Source organism: Aquila chrysaetos, chromosome 24 (assembly GCF_900496995.4).
Source record: "Aquila chrysaetos chrysaetos chromosome 24, bAquChr1.4, whole genome shotgun sequence".
Classification (NCBI taxonomy): Eukaryota; Metazoa; Chordata; class Aves; order Accipitriformes; family Accipitridae; genus Aquila; species Aquila chrysaetos.
Window position 1 is genome coordinate 14,351,302 of NC_044027.1, and position 13,558 is coordinate 14,364,859.

General features: G+C 55.6%; 1 long non-coding RNA gene across 4 annotated transcripts in view; it reads left to right on the forward strand.

The window, feature by feature from the left end:
• LOC115335367 overlaps positions 1–13,558 on the forward strand; it is a 94,513-nt gene that overhangs the window by 42,398 nt on the left and 38,557 nt on the right. The window contains exon 1 of one of the 4 annotated variants that reach the window (XR_005931365.1): positions 12,369–12,508. The exons of 2 other annotated variants lie outside the window; for them this stretch is intronic. This is a non-coding gene — a long non-coding RNA (uncharacterized LOC115335367). Of the gene's footprint in view, positions 1–12,368; positions 12,509–12,646; positions 12,706–13,558 lie in introns of those variants that run through there. One more of the 4 variants, XR_003921419.1, reaches the window with a different exon arrangement.

The following is a 13,558-nucleotide window of genomic DNA, read 5'->3' on the forward strand; positions in this document are numbered from 1 at the left end:
TTGTGTCATCACTTTTCCTCCCTGCTGATCTGTGTCTCCAGCATCTCCCCTTGTGTCCTAAATTGGCTGGTGGCACTTAAGCTTCTTCTCAGTGTTACAGGCTGCTCCTTGCCTGTTCCTTGGCTCCCTGTCTTTCCACTGGCTTTCCTGGTTTCCACGTGTGATCCAGAAAAACCTCCTTGTTATTCTGTCCTTCCTCCCCGTCACAAACCTGTGTTTCTGTTCCATCTTTCATGAAAAGGTCTAAGACTGAAGGTGAAATGTGATAACAGCCTTCAAAAATATGTCAGTGGCTGCTGCAAACAGGATAGGAATAAACGATTCTCCGTGTCCTACGGTGGGTAGGACAAGAAATTATGGGCTTAAACTGTAGCACAAGGGAGATTTAGGTTTGATGTTCAGATATCCTGGGGGTGAAGCACCAGAGGAGGCTGCTGGGGAGTTGCTGGAGGGGCAGGTCAGACGAGCAGCTGTCAGGAGAGGCTGAAGGGGAGCCGAGGGGATAGCGGGGTGATCCAGAAGATCATTTTTCATCCTCTCCAGCCCTCTTACCCCCCCTTCCATATGCTGGAAGCCTCCAGCTAGGCAAGGGGCTTTTTGTGGCTTGCTCAGCCAGGCTTGTGCCTTTTTCTCTCCTTGCTTTTTGTCTCTGTTGCAGCAGTTCTGGCAAATGCAACTGCAGCAAGTCTGGAAATAGCCACAGCAAGCCTCTCCTCCTAAAACCTTCCCTTTGTGCTTGGTGGCTCTTTTCAAACCTCGTATGCTGGTGGAGGTGATGGCAGTGGCAATCAGAGCACCAGGACGTGCAATAGTGACTGAAAGAAATGTTTTGCTATACCCAGAAGGGTCAAGACTGAGTCTGGGGGCAGCCTTGGAGATGCTGCTCAAGGCCCTCGATGGGAAGCGGCTGCCAGCTTTGCAGAGGGCTGTGTTGTACGCGTGTCAGCGTGTAGGTGGAAATGCAAAGGTGAGGATGGCTTCTGGAAGGACTGTCCCAGCCGGTGGCGTGGGGCTCCCCGTTGGCTCGGGTCTTTGGCTGGCTGTGTGCGTGCAGGAGTGCGGGCAGGAAGGATGGGAGCTGTATCGCTGCCTGCATGTGTGTGCCTGCCCTCGGCGGGTGCACCGGGACACCCGGGGATGCGGGTGAGCTGGGGGAGTGGGGCTCCTTGCAGAGCTCCCTGTCCCCACCTTCTCAGAAGGACACTGCAGGGCATCAACCAGCCCGGTGGAAACTGCTGTCTTTGCCAAAACAAAAATCTGGGGGCCTGGAAGTCACAGAGGGCTCCATCCAAATCCAGTGTACAGCACAAGAGCAGCCACGTTGTTTCTGACACTGCTGGCCGGGAGGTCGCTGGGTCCCCTGGGCACCTTCAGCTGCCTGCTCCTGACACCCACCTCTCCCGACCCTTCCCCATCTGGCATCGCCGCGGTCGTGTCAGGGTCCGGTTGCATCTGCGCTGTCTCCCTGCTTCCCTCCCCAAACCTCCCTACCTCCTCTCCCCGAGGCGCTGCGGGGGGTCCTGGGTCCTGGGTCCTGGTCAGCTGTGACCCCCTTCACCCACCTCGCAGCATCATCCCCTTCACAGCTCCCTACCAGGAGAGGTGGGCAGGGAGAAACAGGCGGATGAATAATTTATTATAACGATGCAAAATAGGGTTTTAAAACTCTCCCCGTATAAATATTTATTTTTGACTCGTTAGCACCGCAGCCGCCTCCACCCCCCCCCCCCAACCCTTCCCCTTCTCCTTTCTGAAGACCCCCCCCCCAGCCTTGTGGCTATCGTGGCTGGTTCGCCCAGTTCTCGCACGCTCCGTCCGTCCATCTGTCCGTCTCTCCCGCGCTCGCTTTTCACATGATCCGAGCCCCGGTGCCAAACGCTTCCCGGGGAAGAGAAAAAAAAAAAAAAAAAAAGAAAACCTCTTTCTCGCACACACACACACACACAAAAAACAACAACGGGGAGGGGGGGAGATGGAGCAGCACACACAGGCACACGCACAAAACCCTTTGAAGCCTGTGCAGGGTAAGGGTTGTTTCTGTGGTAACGGCGCGGGGATTGGCGGCGGTCGGCGAGGGCCTCCATCCCGCGGCGGTGCCGAGTGATTAATGAGCCGTTGCTGGGCTGTACGGGAGCGCTTGGGCCCGGTTGCACATCGCGGGGCTGCTCTGACGCCACCGGACCTCGGACGCCTCTTCGTCCTCCTCCGCTCGCCCCCCGGCACGCTTGGTCCAGCGGTGCCCCACGCCTTCTCGGCACGTGTGGGATGGTGGTCCTTTGAGGGATGGGGCAACCGGGCTTGGGACATCCCTCTGTCCCCTGCCCCGGTGGTGGCAGAGCATCCTCGGGGCTGTGGCCTTCGTCCCGCCACCCGGCCTTGCTTCGCTGCACCAAGGTCGGTCCCAGGGGTGTCCGGCATCTCCTCCGGTGCAGGGATGGGCCACAGCCGTGGGGGGAACACGGTGGCATCAGCGGGGGGACCAAGCAGTTCCGTCTGGCGGGCACAGATGGGCCCACGGCATTTTGGGGAGCATCACTCGTAGCCTCGCCTCGATGCCTGCCCTTGGCCTCGTCGCTGCCTGCTGTCTCCCTCGCACCCCCGTGGTTCCCAAGGCTGTAGGGTGGCTCATGGCTGAGCAGAGACAAGGGCTATGCTGCCCCGGCCCCACGGCCAGCCGTGTCTAGTGTCACCACCCATCGATCCAGGTGTCACCGGGGTGCTCCTACCGTCTCCCAGCGAGAGCTGCAGCTCCTAGGGAGCCTTACACCACAGTGCGCTTTGAAACTCACCTCGTTTTGCTTTCTATTTTGAAAAGGCAAAGGAGAAACAGGCATCATTCACATCTCTTGGGCGAAAAATAATAATGAGTGAGTTTCAAATCTCTTTCCCCCAAAATAGCCAAACCAGAACACGCACAGCCTTCCCGAGCTGCTGCCTGAAACAGATGTGCTGCCAGTGAGGCAGCTATTTATAATGTGCAGCATTCCCTTTTCAGCCGCAATGACTCCAGCCCTCGGCTCTCGCGCTCGGCAGCTCCTTTTGAAGCCTGTAGCTCTAATCCGGGGACTGTTCCTGGTGCTGCTAAAAATCTCCTCGTAAACCCGCCGGGATGCCAGCAAGCCGGAGCCCTGCCTGCTCTCTGCCTTCAAAGGGGGTTTATCATCCCCAGAGGCTGCTGGGATGGGACTTTCCCATCCCTGGATGTCCCAACTGGGATAGGACAGCAATGGGATCTTGTTGGGCAGTGTGTTCCCGATGTCCCTGCAGCTGCAGGCTCTGCAGAGCGCTGACCCCCCCCCCCTCCGCTGCAGGACTGGGGGCTCAAATCCTTTCCCAACCCCTAATTTGAGAGGTTTCGTCATACAGAGGACAAGGCGGCGGTGGGGGGGGGGGGGGTGATCAGGACACTGTTGCTGGTGGGGGGGAAAGGATGATGTGGGTTTGAGCCTGGTGGGTTTGATCTGGTCCTCATCGAAGGAGAGGTACGGCACGATGGCCTGGGGGGATGCGGACAGCGTGGGATAAGGAGGAAAACTGGGGATCCAATTAAAAGGAGATTCGAGGGGGTTTGCCAGCGCTGGCTTCCACACCTAGGGTGGGTTTTTGCTAGTTTGGAGCTGCGGCACAGCTGTGGGACGAGCACCTCGGGCTACCCGCACCCCTCGGGGACGGCGGGGTGCTCGTGGGACCCCGTCCCAGGCTGAGCACCCTCGATGCCGCTTCGGCCCCTCGCACGGCGATGAATAAGCGTGCTGGTATGTCAGGGCGGGGAGCGGGCGGTTAGGCAAGGCGGTGTGCATGTGGAAGCTGTTTATTGCCAGGGTTGTTGCAGGCCCCGCTCTGCCTCCCGCAGCGTCCCAGCCGCCCCAACCAGCCCGGCCGGTGGGGCTGCTCTGCGTGGGGCCAGGCAGGGGATGGGGGCCCCAGCCCAGCGGGGGCAAAAGAAATTACTGGGAAGACGTGGCTGGTCGGGCTGAGGGTTTTGTTTCTATCGCATCCCCTGGTTTTCTGTTTGCTTTTCTCCCGAGCAGGGTGTTCGGAGGCGCGGAGAGCGCTCGATCCAAATCGCAGGCTTTGGGGATGGCTCGAACCCTGCTCTCCCTTTGCGGGTGGTCCAGAGCATCGTTCCCAGCCTGGCACAGCACACTCGGCCAGGCTGCTCTGGCTTTGCTCCCTCGCTGTTCTGCAGATGGCAGGGGACAGGGTTGTGTGTCGGTGGGCAGCGACCACCCCCGACCCCCAGACTCTGCCCTTTAAATCCCTCCAAATCCCATCTCAAGGGGGAGTATGAGCTTGTCCTCTTGCCCAGAGAGCTTACACCCAGGTCAGCTTGGAGGAGATGAGGGTGGTGATTTTAAAATGGCCTGATGAGCCGTCTCTAACTGACGGTGGGGTTTTGGGAAGGGGGTGAGGATGGGCTGCCTTGGCAGGGCTCTGTTGCCTTGGCTTCCAGCAGCTCAGTCCAGTGGGGACACAGAGACAGGTTCCCATGAGGATGGCATCCCTGGGCAAGACTGGAGCCTTCCCAGTTTCCAGTGGTAACCAACAAACCTTTACTCCTGGAAGAGGGACTGTAATGCAGCCCATGGCAGTGAAGCCTCTTAAAAGCCGGTCTCATTGCAGTTGTGTTAATTAATAGGATGTGGGGAAGAAAACACTGGAAAACCCCAACTGTTTGAGGCAAGCTGCCACTTCATCTGTGTCCAGCAGCGTAGGCCTGGCTTCCCCCGATCCAAGGGGAGATTCACAGGTGTCTTTTCCAGTGGCTGGTGTCGGCGAGTACAAATGGAGAGGCTCTGCCATCTCTCTGAAAACCACAGCAATCCAAAACTGAGGAGCTAAATGAGTTGTGCAGGTCTTAAATTGGTCTTTAGCAAAGATTTCCCCCCCGTGAAGGGATGAAGTCCCCTTCAGCAGCGTCTCTGCCAAGCAGGACTGGAAAGATACTGGCAACGCAGGGTCTATTGGCACAGAGGCACTGGGGATCCCTGACCCAGCCTGGGGCACCCTGCAGAGCTGCGTGGGCAGGATGGGACCCCAAGATGGTGCTTGGACTGCACCCACATAGTGAGTCAGAGCTGGGGGATCTCAGCACAGCAATTTTCATGAAAAACAAGGTAATGGGGAATTTTCACCCAAAAGCTTTGTGGACCTTGAGGGTTTCTTTCCCCATATCTGACTGGGGGTACCAGGGCCGTCTCCATGGGGGAACTGGGAGGTGTTTCCATGGAAACCAGCAGTGTTGCTGGGGGGGGGGGAACACCACGGCACAGATTTGGGCCTCCATTGGTGCTGCAGAAGCAGTGCTCGGTGTGGGGAGGCACCAGCCCGGCAGAAGCTCTCGGAGCTGTGGTGCCCTGGCTCCACAGCGCACAGCTGGGAGAAGCCTCGCTCTGCCCTTGGTCCTCCGTGCGGGGAGGAGATCCCAGACCTTGGGGGCAGGCAACGGCCATAGGTGCCTCCAGCCCACCCAGCTTCCCACCACCCTAACCAGGAGCCCCTGCCTCCCCCGGCACACTCCTCTCTCCCCTCTCCCTGTTCCCTTTCTCTCCCTTTCTTCCCCTTGCTCCACCCCCCTCCAGAGTCCTCGGTGGGGCATTGATTTTTCCATCCGTCAGCGAAACGCTTGAGGAAAATGAAAGAGCATCTTCATGATCGATCAGGAGAACTCTTCAGCCTGGGGTCAGGAAGGGTTTGAATCAGCTGCTCCCCTGGCATATAATTACCCCCTGTCTCCCAAGCTGGGGCTTTTCACACGCCTGTGGGAACAGCCGTCCCACTGCAGGGCTGGGGCATCGCTCGGGAGAATACCTGCGTGCGGTGCATCGATGCTGGGAGAAACTGCCTGTGGATACGTTGGGTTTTGCTATTGCCAGAGCTCAGCTTTGGGCTGGGGTCTGTGCGCTCGCTTTGTGCTGAGCGGCGTGTACCGAGTGGGTGCGAGCGTGCGTGCGCTTCTCCCTCGCCGGCATCGATCGCTCTGTGTGTAGCTAATTCTGTGCGGTGCTTGGCAAGGGTGGGGAGCTTTGAGGCTGTGAGTTTAAAGAAGCTGAAAGAAAACTAAATCCAATAGGAGTTGGGTGCCCAACTCCCTTCTCTCTTTTGAACATCTCATTTGCAGGGAGCGTCGTCTGGGGCGTGCTGCACATACAGACCGCGTTGGTAGCAGCCTGGAGATGCCTGTGGAAATGCCAGAGTTTGCCATCTGGTACCATGCTGGCCCCTGAGGTCTCACTGCTCGCTGCCCTCCCCCAGAGAGTCGGCAAATAGCTGAGGGAGCTTCTCATTCCACCGTGGGGTAGCTGCATACAAATGTTGACTTCTTCATGGCAACCGGTGTGAGTCATGCTGGGAGCTGGAGGGGGACGTTGGCGCCTGCAGCTCTCGCTCGGCTCGTGGACTGTTGCCTGGATCTGATGGGTTGCTTGCACGGAGGTGTAGGCACAGTCCTCCCTGCAGCTCTTGCTGGAGCTCTATCGCTACTTGGTGGGACGTGCTCGCCGCTTTGCATGCACAAGGTTTCTGGTGCTCTTGCGTGCGGTGGTGGGGTTCGGCGGTCAAAACGTGTCGTGTGTGTGGGCGGCTGTATTGGGTCTTGTGATATGGCAGGGAAAATTTATCCTTTGGACTTGTCTGAAGTAAAGAGCCCCTGAGCTCGCCTCTCCACCAGCATGGGGGGGACGCCAGCTCCAGAGCCAACACCGGGTATCCCAGTACATCGTAGAGCTGATAGGTTTGGTGTCACCCATCTCCACTGACCCTTTGGCTCCCAACTGCCAAATTCCCCTTATTTCCCATAGATATTGGTCAACCTGTTTCCTGAGCTAGATGCAGGGGTTTCAGACCTGGGGTTGCACAACACATGGTTGGTTAGAGCTTGTTGGACCATGTGGAGGTCGCAGAGCTGGGCACAGCAGCTTGCTGTGGTGGGCTGGGCATTTCAGCTAACACCTCTCCCTGGGCAGATGCAGCATGAAAGCATCCCCTTGAGAGCGATGAGGAACAGTAAGAAAGCCAGGGGGAATGGAAGCCAACACTCTGCTCCCTCATCCCTCCTGGCTTCTGGCCCTGGAGACCCTGGCTGTGGGTTGCACCTTCACCCAACTGCCTCCACCAGCGTTTGCAGCCCTTCATCCCCTGGTCTGCAGAAGACCTGGGGGCTGGTTTTTGCCCCATGTTGTGCCACTGTTACGTGGAAGCTCACGGCCATTTGATTCCCCTTGTGTTTCCACGCTGGCCTGGGAACGAGTACACATGGAAAGAGATGAGGACAGAAAAGCAGCAGCAGTGTGAGAAACCAGAGCAACACGTTCCTGCTCCCACCGCAGCCAGTTCAGACCAGCCAGACCAGAGCACTGCGGGAGAAGGACAATGCAAAGGCTCTGGCTTTCGCCCTCCAAACCAGCAGGCATAAGTTTGCTCCGACACGGATGTGTTGCAGATGTGCTGATAGCAGCTAGCTGAGTGCTGACGCTGCTGTGGAGGAGCTGGCTGTGGAGCCATAGGTAAGGCTGAACAGATAATGTCTTCTGCTGAAAGCAGCTGAAACAACTGCGTCCTGGGTTTGTTGGAAAGTTTGTTTTACAACGTGTAATGACAGCTTGTCCCATGTCCCTGGTAAAGCCTTGACATAAAGCCCCACCTGGGCAGGGTCTTTCCCCTGGTGGGATTTGGCATCAGTCTGACAGTCGGGGGAACTTTGCTTAACCTGTAAGTGTTGCATCCCAATATAAATGTGGATCTAACCCAGTTTCCTCGAATCTGTGTCACTCTGTTGATAGCAAGGGAGAGAGGCTGATTTATGCAAGTGGGTAATATGGAATCTTCCTGTTATTCCTTGCAAACAGAGTGCTTTGGTGAGTTGTCACCAGGTAATGTCACTGCTGGGTTCAATGCAGGTAATGGGGACAGGGAGGACTCCTGGCATCTCTCCATTGCTCTGCCACCTTCTTGCCACCCTTGGTCATGTCCCTTGGTCTTCCTGCTGCCTCCTCACTCCCAGGTCTGTAAAATGAAGATAAAATACTATCTGACTTGCTGAGGAGCTTGCAGCCCAATTAAGAAGTGCACGCTAATTAAAGCAAGCTCCTCCGTTCCTGTTGATATCCCATACCCATCGCTGGGGCGCTGGAAAGCTCTGGGACACGGGAGTGTGAGGTTGTGACAGAGACAAAACAATACGCTCTTAGAGTGCTGAACAGAAAGTGGATCCATGTGTTAATCTGGGAAAAGGAGTGTGAAAATAACTGCAAATCCTTCACGACTTTGTTGTAATTTCTCCCAGATAGGATGCAGGCAGGAAAAATGCCTGCTCCAAGCTCCAGCCTCCTTGGCTCCCGGATCGTTACTGAGCTAAACCTGAGGCTGATGCAAGAGGAAACCCTGTCCCATTGCTGGGCTTCACACGTGGCTGCTGGAAATTTGGGGGAAAAGGGTTAATGACTTGACTGCATTGCGTGGGGGCGGCTGGGGTCCCAGTGGCTCCAGGGTCAGCCAGGTCTGCTCCCTGGCGTATCTCGGCCAGTTCCCGGCCAGTTCCTGGCTGGCTCAGCCCGGCTGCCGGGGGATCCAGGAGGATGCCCCAGTGGGTACGGTTGAGCGGTGCCTCCGACAGCAGCACCACGCTCCTGTCGAGCTGGCGACCACGGGGTGCAGAAAGCTGGGCCCCTCCCAACTGCCCAGCTGCCTTTCTGCTAATGCTCCTTTAATTAAACAGCAGCCTGGAGTGGCTGAAACCAGGGCAGTGGGAGAGCTGAGGTTTTCATTCAATAGGTTCCCGTCTCCAGCTCACGAACGAGAAGAAAAACCCTTTTCATGTCGTCAGATCAATACGCAGGTGGTGTTCCCCCCTCCCTTCTCCTTCACCTTCTCCAGCTCTCCTTTCCCTTCCTGGGCCAGTGATGCTTTTCAAAGCCAGAGCGGGGCTGGGATCTCTACCCGGTGGCTTTTGCACCTCATGCCCCGTCCTGGCTGCTGTTCGTGCCACACACGTGCTGAACGGCTGAGAGGTGCCAGGAATGGCGATCACTGGGACCGTCATCTCAGCAGGTATCTGAGGGAACAAGTCTTGCCTTCAAACGGGGGCATGGTCCCTCCTTCAGAGAGGGTTTTCAATCAGTAATGTCTCTGAAGAGTCATTGTCTCTTTGCTGACACTATTGGCAAAGCTACACACTGTGAACATGGGCAGGATTTGACCAGCAACTTTTGTACTGCTTGCTTAGGTACAGGCAAGGGTTAACAAGAAGCGACATTTTATTTTGCTGTGCATCTTTGGTTCTCTGGAAGGAGATGCTCTTCCTGGTGCTTCAGCTGTTGTAAATGCATTCTTCTTCCCAAGGTGTCTTCTGAAAATTAGCTCCAGCATGTCGTCAGTGGTGGAGAGATGATTATGGAGAAGCAGCTGTCCGTCCCCTCCTGCCAGCTCCCCGCGAGGCAGCAGGAGGGGTGGCGGCTCCTCTGGGTGCTTGCTGCTGGCAGCAAATTTCATATTGCCTGATCCAGGCTCTGGTGTAGTGTAGGCAGCTTCAAGCTCCGGCCGTTTCCAGCTCATCTCAATGCACCGGGGCAAGAAACTATCATGCAGCGCCCGGCTCAGTGCGATCTCCAGCCGTGGTGGGTTTTTTCACAATAAGAAAGTTCTACAAATCTTCCCCCAAACGTCAGCCTGCTGAGGCAGCCTGGAAGGGGTCGGCTTCAGCTCCTGTATTGTTTCTCCCTGCAGGAGAGAAATTACTGTCCTATTTCTTCATGCAAAAATGAGGTATTGGAAATAGGCTGAAGGGGAAAGGAGCTGGATGGGTGCCCCAGAGACCTCACCATCTTGGAGGATGGCAGCCTGGTCTTAGGCTACTGTCTCTCTGTCCCTTCCCTGGTCCCTCCGTCATTAATACAGAGCTGAGTTTATTGGGTTTGTTATCCGTGCTCCTGCACCAGGCTTCAAACGCTGCCTAGAAGCGTCTGAGCCCGCTGCTGGATCGCAAACCGTCTTGGGATGCTCCAGCCAAGAGGGAGGTGAACTCCACACCTGCTAGCAGGGGAGGGCTGTCGCAGCCAGATGCAAGCTCTTCCCCAGCATTTCCCCCCCTTCTCCTTGCCCTAGCCTCAGGCCAAGCAGGGAAAATCCTTCAGCAGGACCCCAGCTGGGGCTGCTGGCTGCTGGCTTTCCATGGCAACGGTCCATCAGGGGGTCGGAGTCAGCAGCGAAAAATTCTGCCCCTTCCTTCCCTCGCCTGGGCTGCCAGTCGCTATTTTGATTGCATTCCTGGGGAGTTGGGCTGCAGATGTGGTCGCCTTATCTTGGGAAGGTCTGAGTCAGTTTTTCCCTGCGTGATGGAGCAGGCAGCTGAGGGATGGAGGGAGGAATAAATAGCTCCTGAGGTATGCCGGGGATGTCCGTCCCTGGGGACAAGGTGATGGGCCAGGAGCCTTCCACCACCCACGATCCTGGACTTGTGGTGCCCACATGGCACGGCACGTATGTAGGAGACAAGGGAGACGTCTCCACTGAGCAACCTTCATACATCCTTGACATCTTGGCCAAGGGAAGAGGGGGTTGGCTCAGGACCACCTGTACTGTGGGCTAGATCCTGCTCCCAGGAAGACTTGAGGAATACATCCGCGGGGAGGAACCACATTCACCCCACCAGTACGTATCCGGGACGTGTGCGCTTGCCGCTCCTCGACACACCAGCTGACGTGTCAGTTCAAGAACTGATTCCCTCCAGCTTTACATGGGTGTAACTGAGAACAGGATCCAGCCCCAGGGACCAGAAACATTTATTCACTGACTGTCCCCCATGCACTGCCATGAGCAGATCTGCATCCAGGTGCTACTAGCAGAGCTCAGGGTGCAGCACCCTTGATGGTGCAGCTGCCTGGCTCCGGCATGAAGGCTGGAGGTGGGACAGTCGCTCTGGGTCTGCTGGTTGCTTTACTGAAAGCGGAGCTGCTTTCCTCCCTTCCTCGTGGAGATGATGTCCTCTGATTGCTTTTCTGCCCAAGAAGCTCACTCCTAGATGCTTCACCATGGAGATGCGATGTTTCCGTGCCCAGCAAAGCTGTTGGGGAATGGTGAAGCTGTGGTGTCGGGTCCACGTTTCACGCTGTAAGCTGAGCTCCTTCTGTAAACCAGGACTCAGCCTGCTTGGAGCAGAGGGAAGGTCTTGTGTAAGGTGCTGTTATCAGTCCAAAGCATTAACCCCCGCAGAGGTCACGCACTGAATAATCATCAGGCCAATTTAAGAAGAAAAAATAACCACATCAAGTGTTAAACACATTGCAAGTTTTCCTGCTGTCGGTGGGATCCTCAGCTTGGGTTTTCCAGCATTTCCCCAAAGTCTGGCAGGGAGCAATTCTGCTTTGTTGTCCTTTTTACTCTGCTTTCTCCAAATGAGAGCGGGGTTTGTCATGCAGATCCCTGGCTCCAGGAGATCAAAGGCTTTTGGGGATGGGTGGCGGGCAGGGAAGAGGGCAGGGAAGACCCTTTAGTGATGGAGGGTGCAAAAGGCAGGGCCTGGAGGAAGACACAGGACACCTGGGGCTGGCTGGTGGTGGTAGTGGCCACCGTGTCCTCTGTGCCAGGACCTTGGGCAGCAGCACCGGGTTCAGCCCGTGTGGGGCTGGCCGGGCACCACGGGATGTCCCAGTGCCATCGGGGCTGGGGTCTGAGCTGGCTTCCAGTCTCTCATCTTGGAGCTGCAGCCGGGAGCCAGGGCTCGGGAGAGGGTTTCTATAGCAACAGCTGCCACTCACTCCCCGTCTTGGATGTAAATTAGTTAGGATTTTATTAGTGTGCAGAATTTCAAGAGGCCGGAGCTAGCAAAGAGGCCTGAGGAATTTGGGACAGGAGTGTGCGAGGGGAGCTTGCCCCAGCACCGTCAGGCAGTGCTGGTTTAGGAGCATCTTTAGAACTTTGGACCAAGGCAGGTTTTGGGGTTTTCTGAATTGCCTGAATGCCTGGCTTTTCACCCGGGTGACAGCATGTACCTCTGAAACAGCTCTGGGTTTTCCACGTCTCGGGCAGGTGGCTGGAGATGGGGCGCAGAGGCAGTGAGCTGCACCAACCCCAGGAGAAGCAGATGGGGTGGGCTGACTTGCCCCGAAGCCTGGGAAAGGGAGGGCTGTGGGGTGACTGCCCAGGGCTGGTTGGTGGATGTGACCCTGACGGAGACAACACTGAGGCGTGAAAGCCCAAAGCCCCTCTCTTTCTTGGAAACTCCATTGGGAAGACCGACAAGGACATGTTGATGGTGACGAGTCTGATAATATTTATTAGAAACTCATCTAGCTGCACTTTACATTTGCTAGAGCAGCACTTTGTGGCTGTAGGCAGCTGGACCAATACATAAGATGCTTCTTGTCTCACAGATCTCGCAATCCAAATTGAAGCATCAGGTAAGGAAGGAGTACAACCTCATGGGGTCCAACGTGGAGTCACTTGGAGCATCAACCTGCCAGAACTGGAGAGCTTCTTCCAGGCCCTGGGCTGGGCAGCTCTGAATCTCCAGGTAGAACTTCCCATACCTCTTTACCTCCCTTTTGCAAAGTGGTTCCTTAAGAGTGCTAACAGAGTGAGACCATCCTGAGTGACCACAGCTGGTGCAGCACTGCCTCTAGAGGGTTTTCAATTAAAAGCTCGATGATGAAGCTATATGATGCTTCAGCAGAGTGTTGGTGGCTACCAGCGATCTTCTGAGTTGAAGAGGTGAGCAACTGGGGCTTTTTGAGAGCCATGGGTAGGGCTGCAGCAGGGGTTCTTGCTTGGTCAAGGGGTCTGCTGGGTGTTTGATTGCCCTGAGTCATGGGGCTCCTTGTTAGTGGGATCATGACTGGTTGTTAGATGGGATCAGCTCCTGCTTAGGCTTCCCTGTGGACATCCAGATTTTTTGAAGGAGCTGGAGCTGACTCTGGAAAAGTGGTCCTGGTTGTGAGTGCTCCTCTGTTGGGAACTGTCCTCTTTGCATCCTCAAATGTAAGCAAATAATGAGTGTGATTGTAATGCCAGTTGCTGCCCCCAGACCAAGAGTCTGGTGTAAAACTTGTGTGAAAAAGATCTTGATTTCTATGTGTTTTCCAGTTTCTGTGTGGCTAGGAGCCATATTTTCAGAACTCATATTTTCAACTCTTTGCCTCTAACCATGAGGGCTGTGAATTTTCCTTTTTAATGAAAGAAGAGGTTTGGTTTTTTCCCTTTTTTTTTTTTTTTTTTTTCCTCCTCCTTCCATAACTTCATGGCTCTGGGATCAGGGGCTTTGTGGAAGTCAAAAGGTTTTGCAACACCTTGTGATGGTGCTGTGATATTTGCTAACACTGGGTTATAGTTGGATGATGATGTGTAAAGTTTATATATCTAGTGTAGATATAATATGAATGTGCTTGTGTGCAGCAAAAAAGAGGGCTGGAAGAGTCCTTAAAATATGAGAAGTGTGGGGCTGGGCTGGCTGGTTGGCAAGTGTCTACTTGATTTGGAAGGGGGGGGTGGAAAAAAGCCAGAGTTTTGATGTTTTGGGAGTTTGTCATGCTGCAAAACAAATCACAGAGGAGTGACTGATGCTCAA